Raw genomic sequence first — 17,569 nt, forward strand, 5'->3', positions numbered from 1 at the left:
TACATGGTACCTGTTAAAAGCATGACTTAACGCTGTGGTTATTAATCTTGATCACTTGTCTGAATTAGTGTTGGCCAGGTTCCTCCCTGTAAAGCCCCTCCTTGCTTGCTGTTCATAATGCCCTCTTTGGGAGAAAGTGGGCTCTGTGCAGGTCACACTAAAGGGTGGAGAATTATGGGGTGAGCATTTACCAAAATTAATTCGAAGTTTTCTGTATGGGAGATGTGTTTATGTTCCATTTATTTATTCTACCCTGGACGTATATCAGTATGGGCTCTTGGGTATTCACTATGTATTTGGGGTGATAAGTGAATACTGTAGTATTTATTTTGTTGCTCAAATTCTTCCAGATTTAGTCATTAAGAGATTTTTCAGTGGGCTCCTGTGTCCTTTGGACATACTGTCATCAGTGTGTGTGTGTGTGTGTGTGTGTGTGTGTGCGCGCGCGCATGTGCGTGCGTGTGTGTTTAGCACCTCTTGGTTTCTAGCACTGCATGAAGCTTCAGCTTCCATATTCTCTGCTCCAACCCTAGAACCATTCCTTGCTGCAAGAGGCCCTCATTCGTTTGACTGATACTCTTTGTACTGAAAAGTTCTATGGGTTTTAACAAATGAGTGCTACTGTGTGTCCACCATGGTAGCATCATATAGAATAGTTTCGCTGCCCTAAAAATGCTTTGTGTTTTACCTCTTTAGCCATAACCCTCCTCAAACCTTGGCAACCACTGATCTGTTTTCCATCTCTAGAGTTCCGACTTGGAATCCTACATGAGATGGCCTCTTCAAACTGGCTTTATTCATTTAATAACACTCAGGTTACAGCCATCCCTGTCTTTACATGGCTTGGTAGCTGACTCCTCTTTATTGCTGAGTGTTATCCGATTGAATGAATGCACACGCTTTGTCTCTGCGTTCACCTAGTGAAAGGCATCTTGGTTACGTTCCAGTGTTTGACAATTATGAATAAAGCTGCAAGAAACATTTACGTGCAGGTTTTCTCTGCGGACATAAGTTTTCAAAGAATTTGAATAAATAGTTACAAGAGTGATGGCTGGGTTGTATGGTAAGGCTCTATTTAGATTGGTAAGAAGCTAAAACTGTTTTCCAAAGGAACTGTACCATTTTGCATTTCCACCAGCAATGAATGAGATTTCCTGCCCTTCATTTTCCTCAGCAATTGGTATTGTCATTTTCCCTCCCTCCTTCTTTTAGCCATTTTACTAGGTGTGGAATGGTATCTCGGTGTTTTAATTTGCGTTTCCCTGATGACAAATGGTGTTGAGCATCTTTCCATAGGCTCACTTACCACCTGTATACCTTCTATGGTGAGTTTTCTGTTCAGATTATTTGCCCATTTTTCAAATGGATTTTACTTATTGCCGAATTTTAAGTGCTGTGTATATTCCAGATACGAGTTCTTTATCCCATATGTGATTTGCAAATATATCCTCTTGGTCTGTGACTTGTCCTTTGGCAGTGATTTCCACAGAGCACACGCTTTTAATTGTAATGAACTCCATCTTCACAATGTGGTTCATAGATCATGCTTTGATGTTGTATCTGAAAACTCATCCCTAAGCTAAAGGTGACATACATTTTTCTCCTAGGTTTTCTTCTGGACTTTTGATATCGTATGCTTTAAATCATAGACATATTTTTAGTTAATTTTTGTGTAAGTTGTGAGTGAGTTGTGTTTATGCTCATTTTTTTTTTTTTTTTTTTTTTTTTTTTTTTTTTTTTTTTGCATATGGGCATCTGAATGTTCTAGTCCCATGTGTTGAAAAGATGCCTCTCTTCATTGTATCCTCCTGGTGCCTCTGTCGAAAATCAGTTGCCTCCGTTGGCGTAGGTCCATTTCTGGGCTCTCTCTTCTGTTCCCTTTGTCAATGTCTTTTCTTTTTCCAATACCACCCTATCTTGATTCTGGTAGCTTTATAATAAGTCATGAAATTGGGTGATGCAAAATCCTCCAAATTCATGCTTTTTCAGAAGACAAAAGACCTGGGGGTGGGGGTGGGGAGGGGGGCAGGGACAGGAACTATTGTATGCCCTTGAAAACTTTTATTGAAATTTAAAAGACAAAAGTTGAAATAACTTTAACTACAAAATTTGTTAACGCAAGGTAAAATGTAAATTGTGAAATCAAACATAAGATGTTGTGGGGAGGGAGAGTAAAGATACAGAGCTTTAGTACATGTTTGAACTTAGGTTATCAGGATTTTTTTAAAAAAAAATCAGGTTCCTTGGGTTTGTTACATAGACAACCATGCTGCCTGCAATAGAAGACAGTTTTATTACCTCTTTTTGTCTTATTGTACGACCTATGACTTCTAGTGCGAAGTTGAATAGCCGTAGTAAGAGACAACTCCCCTGCTTTGGCCTGCTATTAGCATGAAAGTGTTCAGTCTTTTGTATTTAAGGATTCTGTTAGCTGTAGATTTTTGTATTTTTTGTATTTTTATGAGGTTATAGATAGTCCCGTCTCATCCTGTTTTTTTAACAGTTTTATTATCAATAAGTAATTTTGTCAAATGATCTTTCTGAATATGTTGATACGATCGTATTGTTTTTCTTGTTTTGTCTGTTACTCTGATGAATTATGTTGGTTTAATTTTGAATAATGAGCCATCTCTGTGTTCCAGGAATGAAATCAACTTGGTTGTGATGACTTATTTTGTTATGTGAGATTAGATTAGCTCATATTTTGTCCATGATTTTTGTCTCTATCTTCATCAGGAATCGGTCTGTGCTTTCTTTTCTTGCCATAGCTTTATTTGATTTTGTTATTAGGGTAATGTAGTCTTCATAAAGCAAGTCGTAAGGTGCTCCCTCATTTATTCTGGGGGGGGGGGAGGTTGTGTAGAATTAGTTTATTTCGTATGTATGTGTTTGGAAAAATTAACTGGTGAAACCATCTGGGCCAACTGTTGTCTTTTTTTGGGAAGATTTTTAACTGCTACTTCAACATCCTCAATAAATATTATAAAACTATTCGGGTTACCTGTCTCTGCCTTGCTTATGTATTTTGGTTCATCAGATAATAAGTCCGTTTTATCTAAGTTCTCAAATTTGTATTTATAAAATTGTTTGTGGTATGCCCTTATGACCCTGGCTCAGTTGTGACTATCCCTTCCTTAATTCTTTCTTATTAATTCATTTTTATTAAAAAAATTTTTTTAATGTTTATCCATTAAACATTAATGGGGGAGGGTCAAACAGAGAGGGAGACACAGAATCAGAAGCAGGCTCCAGGCTCCGAGCTGTCAGCACAGAGCCCAACACAGGGCTCAAACCCACGGGCCATGAGATCATGACCTGAGTCGAAGTCGGATGCTCAACCGACTGGGCCACCCAGGCGCCCCCCACCCTTCCTTAATTCTTGACATGGGAAAGTGCTCTTTTCTCTCTGTCTCCTCTCTCTTTTTCTCGTTAGCCTAACCAGAGATTTATCATTTTCAAAGAGCCAGCATTTGAGTTCATTGATTTTTAAATCTCTTTTCCACTTTTAATTTTATTGATTTCTGCTCCAAATTTCATTTTCTTTCTCCTGCTTTCCTTAGGTTTGATTTGCTCTCCTTTCTCTAGTTTACTAAGGTGGAAGCTGAAATGACTGATTGTAGATAGATCTTCTTTTCTAAAATATATTATTATTAAGTATGATTAGCTGCATTCCAAAAATTTTGAAGGTACGTCTCCACATTCATTTAGTTCTAAATACTTTTTACATCCCTTTGAGGCTCCCCCCAGCATGTGTTGTTTAATTTCCAGATATATGGGGAGTTTCCAGCTCTTTTTCTCTTCTTAACTTCTAGTTTAATTCTATTGTGGTCTAAGAACGTATTCTGTATGATTTCTATCATTTTAAACTCATTAAGGTACATTTTATGGAACAGAGTATGGTCTATCCTGGTAAACATCCCATGGGAGCTTGAGAATAATGTGTATTCTACTATTGAATAGAATATTTTATAAATGTCAATTAGATCAAGTTGATTGATAGTGTCATTCAGGTTATCTATAATCTTACTGATTTTCTGCCTGCTTGATCTTTCAATTACTGACAGGGATGTTGAAGCTTTCAACTAGTGTCTTTCCGTTATCATCCACCGCTATTTTATTGGATACTTGTTGGCATTGCAGGATTGGAGGAGTGAGGGACATTCTGTAATTTCCTCATCACATCTGAGTCTCAGATGTGAAGACCGACAGTGCTTCTGTTCCTCCTTGGGGAGTGTAGATTTTTATCCCCATTCTCCTGCTCCCTTCTCTGATTGCAACATTCCTAATCTATTTACCTGATATATTGTGTTTCCTAAGTCAGACATGGAGGCAGGAGTTGGGGGCAGGATTCCTTCCGGAACTGGGATAAGGTTTCAAGTTTGCTCTTGGTGAATTCCTTCCTTCTGGGGCCTAGCCTTTTGTTAGGGCACCGAATCTGTGTGGGCTGTAAGATTACTGCTCTTTCCTTTCCCCAGCCTGGGCCGTGACGGGATCATCCTCCAATCCTCACCATGAGAACTTGGTGGGGGGTTTGCAGTGGGAAGCTTAGGGGAGGGTGGGACCTCCCTTAGACCGCTACCCCCAATAATCACTCACTTTCACACTATTTTGAACTCAACCCCTTTTTATTGAAACAGTCATTCAACTGTTCCCAATGGCTATAGATTCTAGTGGCTTCTGTTCCAAGTAAACACACCTCAGAAGCTGTATCTCTCTAGATGCATGTCTCTTTAGATTCTAGGCTGGTATTTTGTCCTAAGACCACGGGTCTCAGATTATTCAAGAAAAGTCACTGATGTTCAGTTATTTCAGCTTATTTTCTTGTGGTAAGTTTGGAAGTGGCAGTGTACAAGTTCTGTATATTCTGGAGTTTAACCGAAGACCCTGGCCCATGCTTTTACTTTGCCAAATCATCCTGGACTTATTATATGGCCTTTGAGCATCGTTTCATCATCTCTTAAAAAGAGCAGATTATGGATTCTAAATCCCCTTTCAAGCAAACATAGTGGGGCTCTCTGAAGGATTCATGGACATGGAATGTGGAGAATGGCCTTAGCAACACAGGTATTTTAAAGCCCCAGAGGGGACACAGAGATCTAACTTAACGTTGGTAATCCACCATCTGTATCAAAATGTCACTCACTCCCGAATATTCTTTTCCTCGTACTTTACCTACTAGAGGCCCGCAGTCTCCTGATAAAATAGAATTCAAAACAGAAGGTGAGAGCTGACTCCCAACAATTAAAATATACCAATAACCCATGAATTCCCTCTTTCTTTATTACCTCCTCACTCCCAACCAGTATGGTACATTCAACTAGTTAGAAGATTGTGCTACCATCATGATAAAAATGATCTAAGTGAATGAAAAAAAATCCCCCCAAAAGCCAAATAAGTTTTACTTTGTTTATTTGCATGGCAGAAGGGTCCAGTAACTTGGTATGATTACTTTAGATTATCTTCCATTATCATATGTTTCTAAGATTGGAGATTAATACCCCTAGGACGATGAAAACAAAACCAGACAGCACCATCATAAACAAAATAATGCCTACTGTTATACATGATCATTTTATTTAATATTATCTGATCAAATCCTTAGGCGTGGGGGCTAAGAAAGGTTTGAGTTACTCATGGACAAGTCATAAATGTATTTTTCAGTTGGCCACCTCCACCTAATAATGACCACCTCTCCCTCATCATCAGACCCAAATATGATTTGGAGAGTCTTATGTGTAGTCTTTGGGACCAAATTGTTTGATGCTACTTAGTGGTTTCTTCAAACTAAACAGGAAGATCAAAGGTAACATATCTTTATTCTCATCTGCTTCTTCCATCTCAGTTCTGGAGACAATTCCCTTGTTTTCCCAGCTAAAATCCTTAGAACTGTCTTTGAGTTTGCATTCTCTACCCTTTGTATTATTCTATCACAAAGCCATGTTATAACTTCTGTCCAAACATCTCTGAATCTCTCCTGTTCCTCCATTCAGTTACTTCCACCTTATAGACCAAGTACAATGAGAAATGACATTCTTCCCTCTTTCTTCTAACTTGAAACAACACTGAACTATAAAGCACAACGTTTATGGTGCAACATAAAAATAGCTTTATTTCAGATTGCAAAAATCTTGGTAAGTTAATCAAAGCTAAAATTTAACCTCTGTGTTTTTATTTTTATTTTTTATTTTTGTTAATCCCGGCGTTGCTGGTGCCCTGGAAATATGTTTTGCTCTATGGGCATGTCATAAAAGTGTATTAGGAGATTATAGTTAACAGATAACAAGATAGCAAGTATGAGGATACTTCCTGTGTAATCACCTGCAGAGGAGACATGACAATCTTTCTATTCTTCCTCTTTCTAAGTCCTGGGCTGTGAGCAACACATTTTTGTTGTTGTTGAAAGAAATATTTTATAGGAATACACTAAGAGGTTTATGAGCCTAAATGAATTCATAATTAGTGTTTGTTTCTGTTTTGATGTTATTACTCTATATTTCTTCCTAGACTAGTTTCAGAACAGTGGCACAGGAGAGCCAGAATGACCTACTGTTTTTGTTTTTGTTTTTGTTTTTTGTTTTTTCGGAGAACTCATTAGCACATTACAAAGTCTCATTTTTAAACTTTCTATGGCATTTTTTCCACATTAACCTTATTTGCCATAATGGATTTGTGTTTTATTAAATTGTGAAAATGGCACTTTCTATAATAAGAGATTGGTTAATTTGCCATTTTCCTGAAATGGCTAATTGGGATGATTTTCATATTGAATTAGCGTTATTACACCATAGATTTTAAAACACATAACTGACTCTCCATAATGCTTCTGTGATTGCTTGTTTATTCTTTAAGTGTTCCTATGGCAAAATAGACTGTTTGTCTCAAGATCCAACGATTCTAGGTATCTTATAAACAGGCTAATGTTCTTTCTTTATCACTTCGCCCTTTGGTTTCAAGAACACATTTAGACATTTTTATTCTTGCCATTTGATTCCGATGTTTGGGACATTTAAGTACTTCTCATTTGTGAAATCCTGTGAAACGTTTTGTTGTTCTTCCAGTTTAAGTAGATGTTTAAAACCAACTACTTAGACAGTTACTTTAAGGGGGTTTTTTGCTTTTATTTATTTATTTATTTATTTATTTATTTATTTATTTATTTATTTATTTATTTATGTTTATTTCTTTTTGAGAGAGAAAGCAAACGTGAGTGGGGAGGGGCAGAGAGAGAGGGAGACCAGAGGATCTGAAGCAGGCTCTGCCCTTACAGGTCAGAGCCCGATGCGGGGCTTGAGCTCACGAACTGTGAGATCATGACCTGAGCCAAAGTTGGATGCTTAGCAGACTGAGCCACCCAGGCACCCAAGGGAGCTTTTTATAAGAATGAGAATAAAACCATTCAGAAACTTAGTAAAACTGAAACACATTAGCACCGATTTATGCTTATAAACACACATGCTTATAAATACATACATATATATGTATATATATATATGCACACACATATACAAATATATGCTGCTGTCTGTACTATACTAATACAAATGATTAAAATCCTTAATATAAGATATACTTTCGCTTTTTCAGAAAAGGACTAAATATATAAAGTAATAGATACTACGAAAAATTGGCAATATTGAAAAGCAGCATGAATAAAATGGGAATTATAGAGTTTTACCAACTCAGCACACCAATTGAGGTGATTCTTGGGTATTTTCCTTGCCTAGGATGTTGACTTAGTTAAAGTAATAATTTGTATGTGGTATAGCCCGCCTCTTTCTCTGGGTATTACATCAGAGACCCTTCCTATGTTACTGTTTTCTCTTAGATTTTCCTAATCTCTCAGTTGTCATTCCAAACTCATTCTGCTTCAATAACAAGGTAGCAGAAGAAGTGATTACCTAGCTATGAATGTGGAGCAACTCTTGAGAAGTAACATTTGCCTGTGTTCTAATTAAATGCTTGAACGTGGTCTTTTGTACTTTCAAAATAACACATTTACACAAGGGAGAGTGGAGAGTAAATACGCGATTAATAACCCCAGGTCGGAGTCAAGTAATGGCCAAGGCAAATAATTGCTGTTATTGTAGTATTATCTGGATATGAAAAATGGTCTTCAAATTGTTGACCTGTGCCTTTAATAGAAAATAATTATAATTATGTTCCTGGTCATATAAAATTATGAATTTCATACAGATGCTTATTCTTGCCTTCTGTAACATGGTAGTAAGGATAATTCTACCTTGATATAGGATTGAATAAACTATTTCAGTATAATCTCAAGTTTCATAGAACGATGTTTTATTGAATTGGAACCAACTTCAACCCAAACCATATAATGCTTGCTTATTGTAGTGGGCAATGTGAGATCAAATTTTGTCAGTTTCAAACAGTTTGTATGGATTGTTGTGGCTTCTGCTTAAACCTTATGTTTTCATACATGAAGAATTATTTGTTTTATTTTTAACATGAATAAGTAAGTTTATATTCAAATTTGTTATTAGAAGAAAGCATTGACTCAGTTAAAATATTTTGTCTTAATATTATTTGCTGTGCTATTTTTCACAAGATTTCATTGATCAGAATTCCTTTAGTAGAAGTACAGTGGAGATTTAAGGAGTATGCAGATTTGAAACAGAAAAAACAGGAAGGAGGATTCTAACACATTCTTTTGAAATACATTATTCTTCATCAATCAAAAACAAGTTATTTGATCTCCTAATACCTGCTCTGAGTTCCTGAAACACTGTCATTCCTGCAGTGAACCCATGTCCCTCTTACTTGGATAAGATATTTTTATTAAAAGACTATAAAAAAAATTTGTCTCAGTAGACAGAAGGCCACTGAACTGTTCAGTTGACCAAAAATGAAATACTTTTTTTTTCTGATTAATTTTTAATTGATATTGCTGAGATAGATTTATGTAAGGTGAGTATATATTGTTTGGGCATTTAAATATTGTCTCACTAGACATATACCTGAGGTATCATGATGATTCTGAAGCATTTGGGGAGTAATTTTGTTTTTAAGGCTTTTTTGAGTGTTCTGAGTACTCAGGTTGGGTGTTTAATAAGTGCTCAATAACTCTGTGTTGAGTTTGATGAACTTCATGATATTTCTTTAACAAATCCAGAAGTCTGACACAATGCCTTGGAAATCTCATGGGTTCACCTTAGGAGACAGAGTTATCATGAGCATCTTCACTGACTTTTCGAAGGTAGAGCCCTGCATACTGTGTGATGAATTTCATCTTTTCTGGATCATGGGGAATAAAATGTTATTATGATAAGATAGCATTTCTTGGATAATTTTCAAGATCTATTTCCCTTTTTCAGAAACTCACAAGACCCTGAGCCTGACTTAGGAGCACAATGAATCTTATCCAAAGTAATTATATATGATATACATAATGCTTATTTATCATATATTTATCTATAATGCATATTGAATACACAAATATGTAATTATATACAATAATGAATAATATAACTTTTATGTATTTAGAAAATGTTACAATTTTAAATACATTTTCCCAAGATTTTCCCTTCCTCTTACATGAAGTCAGTATGATTTGTTTTTTTCTCAGTAAAAGCTATTCAGAAAGAGTTCAAAGATGGAAAGTTCTGGAAGGAGTTCAATTTCCTGTTGTCTAGCATTGATCAAAACTCCCCAACGTCTGGTTCTAGAATTTGTAAGAACTGTAAAAATACTGTATCAGGTATTGGTGTATGTTGATTTCAGTGGCCGATTGGCTGCTTCCATTAGCTTTAGAACAGAAATATAAAGTAACACACATTTTCTTTGAGGTTTGTGGCTATAACATTGAAAAATATTGGCCTCAATGTCAAAGAAAAATAATTTTTAAGTGAAAAATTTATCTGTCGCTAGTATTTATATTATTACAAAATGTTTTATAAAATCTCTCTTTTTCTTAAGTTTATTTATCTACTTTGAGACAGCTAGAGCTCGTGCAAGCAGGGAAGGGGCAGAGAGAGAGGGACAGAGAGAATCCCAAGCAGGCTCCACACTGTCAGCTGGGAGCCCGATATGGGGTTTGAACTCATGAATTGTGAGACCATGACCTGAGCCGAAATCAAGAGTAGGATGCTTAACCAACCTAGCCACCCAGACACCCCTAAAATCTATTTCTTCAGGCTATATAGTGTATGCTTCAGAATAACTCACAATTAATTTTGGGGACCTAAGACATACTTTGATTTTTCCATATAAAAATTATTATAGGAGGGGTGCCTGGGTGGCTCAGTCGGTTAAGCGTCTGACTTCAGCTCAGGACATGATCTCACAGTTCGTGGGTTGGAGCCCCATGTCAGACTCTGTGCTGACAGCTCAGAGCCTGGAGCCTGCTTCGGATTCTGTGTCTCCCTCTCTCTCTGCCCCTCCCCTGCTTGTTCTCTCTCTCTCTCTCTCTCTCTCTCTCTCTCTCTCTCTCTCAAAAATAAATAAACATAAAAAAAAGTTTTAAAAAAAGTATTATAGGAAATCAGGTTATTTTGTTTTTTATGATATTGCGTAAGACCAGCATTTTGAAAGAATGGATACATATTATTCATTAGGCTACATTGTTTTCAATCCAGGTAAATTTGATAGAATTGTTGCCATATTTCCTTTATAAAAATAAAAGAAGAAGAAGACTATCTGGAATCTCTGATTCCATATGAAGGTCTAGTTTCTAGTTGATTTTTCTGTATTCATAGAAAAGGAAAGAATGGCTTTTGATTTAAGTTCAATATTCCTGTGGTGCCTAAGTGTTTAGTTCTCAGTATTCAGTCTGTCATTATTCATTTATGTATCCACCAATCTCATTTTGCTCTAAGAAACTGACTAAATTGCCTATGTCATAATTTCATTTAACAGTTGCAACTGTCTTGTCAATGTTATTGTCATCCAAATAATTTCCCCCAACTCTCTAACTACATATGGCTCCTTATCTTCAGGTTTAAAATTAAGGGAAGTGATGTGGTCTCTGCCCTCTAGGAGTTTATCATCTTAGAAAGATTTGGTTAAGGCAGTCTTGCAGACCTCCATCTTTCATTTTTTTTTTTCTGCGATTTAGGCTGTGATTGTTTCCTGAGCCCCCTTCCAAGTCTGTATTCCCAGATATACTGCCTTTGATTGAAAGAGCAGAAGCTTGCATTGGTGTGTGTGTGTGTGTGTGTGTGTGTGTGTGTGTGTGTGTGTGTTTGCACAAGTACACATAAAGTCATGTGCCTGTATCTTAATTACGTGGAAACATAGAATCAGGCCATAGTCGTGGCACGATGGATTGAGTTAAGAAAGAAAGACAGTTGGGGCGTCGGAATGGCTCAGTTGTTTGAGCGTCCAACTTCAGCTCAGGTCATGATCTTGAGGTTCATGAGTTCAAGCCCCTGGCTCACTGCTGACAGTGCAGAACACCTGCTTTGGATCCTCTGTCCCCCTCTCTCTGCCCCTACCCTGCTTGCACTCTCTCAAAAATAAATAAACATTACAAAAAATAAAGATGGTGGAAGCATCTCACAATTTTCCAATTCAAATGTAACTCAGAACTCAGTGCTTTGCCCCCCACACCGCTTCTGGGAGGGATGAAAATACAGAGTACAGACACGCTTTTGCTTCTGGGCCATCCCGATACGAACGTAATCCAGCTGCTTCTATGAAGGAGGCAGCCACTCCTCTCCTTCCACAGCACAGAGGTGATTCACGAGGCACGAGTGATTTCTGCGACCCCGAATCAAAGAGAGAAAACCTGAGAGTGGTCTGAGGGGACACAGGAACATTCCTGCTCCTTATCTGCCTGTCTTCCTAAACATGGCCGCCTCCAGACTGTGCACATTATTAATAGCTGTCATTTTTCTTCCTGAACAAATCCCCTCCATGCAGTTTGCACTCGAGGGTACTGGAGAGTGTCCTGCCTATCTCCGTACATTAAATAACCTTATTGCGGTGTGGAGTCTGGCCGTGTCTCTCTCTTTCTCTGTGGCAGGTGTATTTATCATTTTCCCCACTCTGACATTCCTAGCTTGGCTGCCAGACCAGGCCTGGCGCCTTCCTCTCTGTAGATTAGTTTGCATTCTCCAGGATTAAAAAGGTTTAGGGAGCAACTGGGAGTTGGCAAGAAGAGGCTGAGCTGTTTAGAAATGTCAGGAAAGCGTCAGGACTGCCGGTGTGCTGTGGGGGGAGGAACAGAAACGCTCTTCAATCAGATTCTAGCAGACAAAACACCACGAGAAAGAGTCAGCAAGGACCTCGAAGATAATAAGAAATCCCTGTGTTCTGAGTACAGGGGAGGGGAGGACGGCGGCAGGGACAGACAACTGCCTTTCCACCAGATAATTTCGAGTTGACAAATCGGACAGCCCAGCACATCACACACTCCAGTGTCACCCTTCAGTGTTAGCGTCATGGCACGCGGCCACCGGGGAGTGGGGCACTCGGAAAACACACACGTGGCTAATGCACTCAGCAGTGACGCCCTTTCCCGTCTCCTTTTCTGCCTCTCTTCGTATTTCTTGGGTGACCTGTGGAGGAGGGACTTTCGTCTTTGATGGGTTTCCTTGGAGAAAGGAGGCACTTCCCGGAGCTCAGAGAGAAGCCTCGATCTCCCGAAGATTCTGCGCGGGTGACCAAGGAAGTGTGCGGGTGACGTTTCTTAATGCTGTGCCTATCATAGTCCCACAACCACAAGTGCTGAGAACAGAGGGGGTTGTCACGTCTGAAAACCTAAAAGCTGGATTTAGCAGGAAGAATGAACACTATATGAAGAATGCACTATGTGCACGGGTGGATTGTCTACACCAGCCTGCCGATGTGTTGTGCCTTCACTGGGGGATGTATTCTGAGCAGCCTTGGAAAGAGTGGGGCTCAGTGCACCAAGAAAAAGGACCGAGGCCTGAGAAACTTGGAAAAGAATTTCCTTGGGGTTGGCTGAATTTGAAGTGAAACACTCAAGTCGTTTGGCCGACGTCCACAGGAGGGATTCCCACCATGCTTTGTTTGTGCCAGCTTATGTGGCACTTTGGGACCTTCCTGGGGCAGAGAAGGAAGAGGAACGGATAACAGCAAAGATTTTTGGCTTTATCTTCATGGCATGAAGCATGGGAACAGTCTTCCATTAGGAATCAGAGAGGAGAGTTTTAGTCAAACTCTTGGGGTTTTTTTCTTCATTTGTAATACAGGCTGGGTGGGTCGTTTGTGATACGGGTAGCGGCTGGCCCACGTGATTTTTAAGGTTCCTTCTAAAATGCAATCCTGACATTCACTTATTAAACTCCCACGACTGGCTGTAACAGCTGGATTAGGGGGTGAACTATGCATGTGTCCCATCTAAAAGGCGCTATTAAGGAAGCTGTCAGCTGTGCTGACAGCTCAGAGCCTGGAGCCTGCTTCAGATTCTGTGTCTCCCTCTCTCTCTCTGACCCTCCCCCGTTCATGCTCTGTCTCAAAAATAAACATTAAAAAATTTTTTTTAATTTTTAAAAATTTTTTTTAAATTAAAAACAATTTTTTTTAACGTTTACTTTTTTTGAGAGAGACAGAAACAGAGTGTGTGTGGGGGGAAGGGCAGAGAGAGAGGGAGACACAGAATCCGAAACAAGCCCGACACGGGGCTTGAACTCACAAACTGTGAGATCACGACCTGAGCCAAAGCCGGACGCTTAGCCAACTGAGCCACCCAGGCGCCCTCCAGTGCTCTGGTTAATTCTTAACCAGATGTTGGGAGTTCAGGGGCCAGTGCTCAGGGCATCTGACATATACAACCAGTCAACAGAAAACAGGAAACTTCCTTTTGGCCAAGGTGTTGTTTGCAAGTCCGGCACAATTAGCCCATCCCTTTTGCTAATGGGGAGCAGATTCCTGAGGGGAGACACGGAAGTCTCGTACCTGTGAGAAAGAACTGGGTCTTGTCCTCCAGATAAATCAGTCCTCATATTAAGTGTTTTACCTCCTCATGCGTACGAAGCCTCATTCCAGCAACGTATCTCCATTGCCTTCTTCTCCACAGGGTTCCTCCCCACTAGTGTGTGTGCCCGGCCAAGTCTCCCTTGGCGACACCTTTGTCCAGATAGCTCTACTCAGATCTCCCCGTCTTATGTTGTTCTTTTCACTTAAGCATCAATATTTTAGGAGCAAGACTCCAGCCAGGACAGCAAAGGCCCTTGCTCTCAAGCAATTTAATCTCCAGTATGCTGTGGGGTGGGGGTACAGTGGGAGAACAATACATGATTAACACGCACATAAACAAGATACTTGAACGGTTTTGGCTCACAGCCCTCTTGGAAGCTTCCCGGGAGGGATCTGAAACTTGCCCCCTTATGGGGAGGGCAGATAGAGACCCAAGAAAGAGACAGGCCACTCTAGGTTGCAGTTTTAAGAAGCAAGGGGAACTTGCAAGATGAATGGATCCCTGCACCTACTTGCCAAATCTTGAGGGTTTATAAAGGAGCCCTAACTGGGTTCCGTCACCTCTACTTGTGCGGTTTCTGGGAGCGGGAGCCTACATTCCCAGGACAGGGAAGGGGTAAGGCATCTCCCAGGGCCCAGGCTCAGCTAAGGGTCAGTTGGCAGACAAGTCTTTTTGATGATGTTCCTAACAAACATACCGGTAAGTACTGTAAAGACAATAAAATTAGATGACCTTGTAGACAGTGACTGAGGGGTAGAACATGGGGCTACTTGAAATGATGAAGTAGGTCTTCCTTCAGGAGGAAGGAAGTCTCTCTGAGGAAATGGTATCTGAGCTGAATCTGGAAATTGTGGGAAAGATCCAGTGTCACAAGGATCGGTAACAAAGCATTCAAGGCAAAAGCAGTGGAAAGGGCCAGACCCGTAAGGCCAGCAGGAGCTCGACCCTGAGAAGAGAAAGGAGGCCAGCGAGGTCATGTGGTCGAGAGTGATAAGGAGTGTGGTGGGAGACTCAAGCAGATGTGGGCAGGGCCGTACTGTGAGCAACTGAGGGCCTGGCAAGCTCTGGTTAGAATTTGGAGGCTGCTTTTGAGGATTGGAAGCATAAGGTGACAGAATCCAACCTATATTGTAAAAGAACTCATCCTTGCTCTTGTGTGGTGAACTGATGGTAGAGAGACAGGAGTAGAAGCCAGAAGGCCAGGAAGGACACCACGTCAGCTTCATGATGGTGTCCCAGACCTGGTCCATATGGTGGCATGGAGATGGACAGAAGGAGACACAATTCTGAGATTAAACCAGTAGATTTGGAGATAGACCGAACTTGTCAAGCAAAGGAGTTGAGAGTGCTAATAATGGCTTCTAAATATCTGACATGAGTAGTTGAGCCTGAAGATGTGACAATGACTGACATGGGGACTGCTGGGAGAGGAGCAGGTCTGAGTGTTCATGAAGGATTGGTCTTTGGCCGTCTTCTTTTCCGTGTATTCATTTCGGATGGGGGCAGCAGGAAACACCTTCTCTTTCCTGTTATCAAGTGGTGGTGCTCCCAGTCAGACACATCCTACTGACTTCTCTCTGCCCCTCTAGGACTCAGCCCTGCCCTGGGAGGAGTAGTGAATTCTTTCCTTCGTACGTTTATGAGCAAGAAGGGGGAGTTTTGAGTTCTGCCTTTTCCACCATCTTTTCTCCCTGAGATTGGCCTTCGCTCGGGCTAACAGCCTGGAATTTCTGGGGCCACTCAAGTGCATTGTCACATTCATTCAGTGGCCATGATGCCCACGTGCATTCCATGAATGAGCCACACCAGTTACATCTGTTACAGCTCTTTTGTATCCCCTTTTTCCTGTTATTCTCCAGGTACAAATCCTCATTGAAACCTTGACTACCAACCTACAGCCTCTCCCTATGTTCGCCTTGTTAAACGAACATTTTGTATCAATAACTTTTAATAATTTGGGTAAGAAAAGGATGTCAGACTCCCTTAGATCACTTACAGTTTGATCCCAGGTAATTCTTGCCCAATTGATAGTAGTAGGAGAAGTGTCTCCACTCCTCAATAACCACTTTGTATTATCTGGTCTCCGTGGATGATTCATGCTGTTCCCTGAGCCTGAAAGCTTCTGACATTTCCGCAAGGTCCAATTCTTTCCATTCTGTGAAATCCAGCCTCAGTGACACCAGTGAAATGAAATCTTTTCCTGTTGATATCCCTAGATGGAGATCATTTCACTCCTCAAGTGTAGTATTAAAATATGATCTACATCTCAATAAACACACTGAGAATTTCATAGAAAATTGTATGCCTATCCACAGCTTCCACTGACCTCCAACTGTACATTTATAATTGTTATTACCATGGTGCTTTGTAAGAGTCATTCTCAAATAGCAGTTGTCAGATTAAAAAACTAAGAGTAGTCTAAGGGAGTTTATGATGGTATGAAACCTGATGCACATCGCCAAGGCACCAGCCATCTAAAGGAGAGTGTGAGTGGAGAGTAACACAGAGGCCAAGGTAAACAGGTAGTCTGTTTCTTTACTTCTTTAGAACTTCAGCAAGGTCTCCATGGACCCCCCAAAAGTACATTTAAGTTATTTTTGTGGATTAAAGTCTTAGATTCTAGATTTTCCCCTTCAATCTGCTAATTACCTGGCCCTTAGCTGAGTGATATTAGGTAACTGGTATTATTGAGTGTATAAAACATTGATGAGTTGTTATTTGGCGTTGGCTTTGGCTTTGGCTTCGGTTTTGTTTTTAATAAGCATGAAGCTGTCTGGTATTTACCTGAAGCTACCGATCCACTCCTGAATAGCACTGAGAACCTCAGGTATCAAGATCACGCCTTTGATTTTACATCATGACATGCCTTGAAAAACACAGCGCTCAGTACAAGCAATGGTTCCGATGCCATCAGCAAGAAGGATATTGAAATGTACTGCTCCTTGAATGTTACAACTGGTAGCACTTTTAGTATGCTTCTAAAGGATAGTGACCCAGGGACCTGCTATCAATATCATACTATTGCTATTGCCAAACACTTTCAATTGCAGAACGCCACCTGGATCTCACAGTAACCTTTTAAGATAAGCCAGATGGGTCTTTTAAATTCACACTTGTACAGATGAAGTGACTGAGGCTCAGAAGGAAGAGCTGACCCAGAGCCACAATGTGAATGGTTGCAGTGAGAACTTGAATCACCATGTGTGAGTCTTACACAAATACTCTTTCATTGCTCTGTGCAGCAGATTTACAAACTAGCATTTGGTAGCCTCACAGACCACATTAATCAGACCAGGGAAAATTAGTGCAGTTTTGCGCGCACACACACACACACACACACGCACACACACACAGACACAGGCAATTTGTGGGACCAGAAATTGTCATTTTCTTCTAGTCTTTCAGTTTTGTTATTTTTAATATTTATGTTAATTTTTGTTTCTTGGTGAAATGCTAAAACAGAGGCAGCAGTTAAATGAAACCAAATACTGTCTATCTTACAGAATTTCCCATTTTTTGTCTAGAAGCTTGATGTTAACTAGATCTAGCCCAGTACTATATACAATGGGGAAAAAGTGTTCAGAAATATCTTATCTCACCCATTTCTTTTTTTTTTCATATATTTTTTTTTGTCTGTGTCCAAAACTCTTTTAAACATCAGATTTGGAT

The 17,569-nt window shown here is 39.9% G+C and overlaps 1 long non-coding RNA gene across 1 annotated transcript in view; it reads left to right on the top strand.

The window, feature by feature from the left end:
- LOC109499521 overlaps positions 1-17,569 on the top strand; it is a 581,435-nt gene that overhangs the window by 453,445 nt on the left and 110,421 nt on the right. The gene's annotated exons all lie outside the window — the stretch shown is intronic.

Source organism: Felis catus, chromosome B2, assembly GCF_018350175.1.
Source record: "Felis catus isolate Fca126 chromosome B2, F.catus_Fca126_mat1.0, whole genome shotgun sequence".
In the NCBI taxonomy this organism is placed as follows: domain Eukaryota; kingdom Metazoa; phylum Chordata; class Mammalia; order Carnivora; family Felidae; genus Felis; species Felis catus.